Below are 3,823 nucleotides of genomic sequence, written 5' to 3'. Positions count from 1 at the left end.
GTAAATAATAGATGTTTCAATTATACAGTGATGAAGTAATATAAATGATTATGGTTAGTACACAATAACATATTTATGACCTCTGGTGAACAAACACACAGTTAACAGTGTGATGACATAACAAACATCAACATGAACAATATATTAATGATATATAAATGAATAAGATCGATCCAGGAAGCAACGTTAACAACATGAGTGTCAATATTTACATGTATGTGCTTCACACACATCAAAGGTTAATGATGGTGTGTGTCGTGTCACATTATTAACAGAAGTAGTTCACAGATATGAGCACAAGAGAACAAAACTATACAAATGAAACTTGTGAATGAACAAAATTACACAAAATAAATTGAGGTGGTCTTGAAATACTAATTGATCCCTCACACATATAAAAGCTGGATCCCTTAAATATTTAAACACAGAGACTCTGAAAAGTCATCTGGAGCCTTTAAAAGTGATCAAATCTTTAAATCAATCCTAAAACAAACAGCCAACCAGTGAAGTGATGATAGAAATGGAGTAATATGATCTCTGTTCCTGGTTTGAGTTAAAGTGTTCTGTGTTAGTTTTATAGATATTATTTTAATATGTTTTAATGGTGAAAACAGGACTGGACCAGCTGCTGATATGATCATCAAAACTTAGACTGGAATCAAAAAATACAAAGTTTTTCAGCACAGGTTTGATGTTGTTATCAACAGAACCAGGATATGATTTGACCTGCATGCAGGTTTTCTGACCAATGAGAAATTATTTCAGAATTGAACTGAATGAAATGAGTCTGTCACATCTGGGCTCGTATTTATCAAGCGTCTCAGAGCAGGAAGTCACTTCTAACTGTCCAAAAATGAGTGAATGAGTGACACATCTCTGCTCCTACTTTTAGGAGGAAAAGAGTTCGATCAACTTTCCAAATTTGGTAAATGATTCCTGTGTGTGCCGATATTTAGGAGCTGCAGGTGGAGTTCAGGCAGAGATGTTCCCTGAGAGGACAGATGTTTAGGGAACGCTTGATGACTGTGAGGTTATTAAAAGGGCTAAAAGCTGATTTCAGCTAAATCCAGAGATAACTGTTCAGTTTGGAGTCAGTTAAGAGACTTAAGTGAAGATGACAAAATCCAGATCCAGACTCAAGATGGATCATCAGGATCCAGCTGATCCTCTCTCAACACTCCTGGATGTTCACTCTCACTCTGACAGAGATCATGACCATCTGATGAGAGAAGAAGAAAGAACAGAGGAGATAAATGAGGGTTTAGTGAGACTCACTTGATCAGCTGTCAGTCAGTGATGCAGCACATTCAGTATAAAGAGCAGCAGGGACTTCAGTCCTGTTCAGACCACAAGTGGAACAGCTGTGCAGCGTAGCTTGCTTCCTTTCAGCTCTCATGTTAATGTGTTGGAGTGAACACACTGAGCTCCAAGCTCACACACCTGCACACACTTTTACTATCAAGTGTGTTTCCTCTGCAGATTTCACTCAAGTACACAGAGGAAATAAAGTGCTGAGAGTCATGAACACATCATTACTGCAGAAACAGAGACATTCACTCATCAGTTTACTGATGGATTTACTGCTGATACATGTCAACTCTTATCAAAGTTTAAAGCTACAGAGTCTCTGTGGGATTTGAAGATGTTTCCTGCTGTTAAATCATCACATGACAATCAGTCAGAGCTCTCAGCTAAACAGCTGCTGTGATTCCTGGACTTCAGCAGAGGTTCTGGTCTGTATAAAGACCACATGGTTACTAAACGTAATGATGCTTGTGTGAAATCAGAGCCAGTGATTTGCAGGCTGCAGTCAGACTGATCTTAGAGCTCTGACAAAGATGAACTGATCAATAGTTTAGTGTTGAAATGAGAGAACAAACACTTTGAGATCAGATTTGATGATGAGGATCACTGTCTCTATACATCTTGTAAGGCTGTCAGCTGTAATCCAGCTTTATTTCCTGCAGACATCAACACAACAACAACAGTCGTCTTCACATCAACTCAAACACAAGATCACAACAAGCTTCTGGCTCATCTGATTGGCTGACTGTTCTCTCTCTCTCTCTGTCTTTCTGTCCAATCCTGAAGCCTGTCACCATTCTCCTCTCACAGCTTCACTGAGGAAAGCAGCACTGAGAAGGTTGGAGCTTCACCAGGAAATACTGGATCTTTGCTTTGATACTGACTGTGTTTAATACTAAACTGCTGAAACCAGCACAGACTGACTCCAACTCTCTACTGACCTCAGAGTCTCCAGTCTGCATTCTGGACTCTGCTGAAGATCAATCAGCTGCTTCACGTCTGAATCCTTCAGCTTGTTGTTATTCAGATTCAGCTCTCTCAGATGGGAGGGGTTGTCCTTCAGAGCTGAGGCCAGATAATCACAGCTGATCTTTTTCAAACTGCAGTGCTCCAATCTGAATAAAGAATAAATGAAGTTAGTTTAGAAACAAAGTTCTTGTTTGAAATGATGAAATGTTTCATAATCTGTTCAGAGCTGAAGAAGATTTAAATGTAGAAGTTTAGAAAATGTAAACTTCAAACAGCTGAATAGAAAATAAATCTACCAAAGCTACAGGTAGTGAACTGACCTCAGAGCCTCCAGTCTACAGTTTGGACTCTCCAGTCCAGCAGACAGATGCTTCACTCCTGGATCATACAGATTGTTTCCACTCAGGTCCAGATGTGTCAGATGAGGGTTGGACTTCAGAGCTGAGGCCAAAATTTCACAGTAAGTCTTTGAGAGTCCACAGCGAGACAATCTGTAATTACACAAATATTACAACGTATGTTATCATGAAAGAGGACACTTTATATTTACTTCATGCATTTGATGATGAAACAGTTTGACATTCACTATTTTGATGAACATTTGATTATCTTTTTGAATATTTGAAATCTTTTTCTTTAAAATAAAAAGATGAATTTGTGAGAAATATAAGCCACCATTACTCGGTTCAACACACGCACACATTTAAATAACATTTAATAATGAATAACAATATTATTATAATCCTTCATCTACATGTTTCAAACACAAGTTTACAAAGTTCTGTAAAGGCATGAAAACTGTTTACAGGTTGTTACTAATAGAATAAATACAGTTCAATTCAGAAAACAGATCAAAATGTTTCAGATCTTATTTTAAAGCCTGCTGAGTAAAATCAGGTATTACCTGTATGTCTGATTATATATCATGTAATAATAACTTTACTGCATTCACTGATAACTGTTAAATACTGATATATGTTGTGATAAAATGCTGCTGCAATAAAACCTCAACCACAACCTCTAAAGTCCTTCATGTGTTTCACCAGGTTTGAATGAATCCTCCAACACACAAAGGAAGAAAAAGAGAAGAAAACACTGTCAAATCCAATAATGACTAGAAATAAATAGAATAACTGTTCATTAACTTAACAGCTATAAACATCAACATTATTTAAACTCAACATTTAAACAGCTCAACAACATCTGAGACTAAATATAACTGACATGTTATTTCACATATAAACAAGTAGAGCACTATTTTAACTATAATAAAACATTTATATTATTTATATTTGAAGAACTAAACTACTAATCTACTCTGATTTATAACTACAGTCAGTGAACTCACATCAGATTCTTCAGTCTACAGTTTGGACTCTTCAGTCCAGCAGACAGACACTTCACTGCTAATTCAAACAGCCTGTTCTCACTCAGGTCCAGATGTGTCAGATGGGAGGGGTTGGCCTTCAGAGCCGAGGCCAAAACTTCATAGTGAGTCTCTGAGAGTTCACAGGCAGAAAGTCTGTAATGACACAAATATTACAACATA

The 3,823-nt window shown here is 37.2% G+C and overlaps 1 long non-coding RNA gene across 1 annotated transcript; it reads right to left on the bottom strand.

The window, feature by feature from the left end:
* Positions 1–807: 807 nt before the first annotated feature.
* LOC128364793 (uncharacterized) lies at positions 808–2,664 on the bottom strand. Its single transcript, XR_008321783.1, has 3 exons — positions 2,595–2,664; positions 2,247–2,420; positions 808–1,219 (listed from the first exon to the last, which is right to left on the bottom strand). It is a non-coding gene; the product is annotated as an uncharacterized LOC128364793 (long non-coding RNA).
* Between the last annotated feature and the right edge of the window lie 1,159 nt (positions 2,665–3,823).

Source organism: Scomber japonicus, chromosome 9, assembly GCF_027409825.1.
Source record: "Scomber japonicus isolate fScoJap1 chromosome 9, fScoJap1.pri, whole genome shotgun sequence".
NCBI classification, from domain to species: Eukaryota; Metazoa; Chordata; class Actinopteri; order Scombriformes; family Scombridae; genus Scomber; species Scomber japonicus.
Note: the sequence above shows the minus strand (reverse complement) of the source record. Positions and strands in the feature narration are given on the sequence as shown.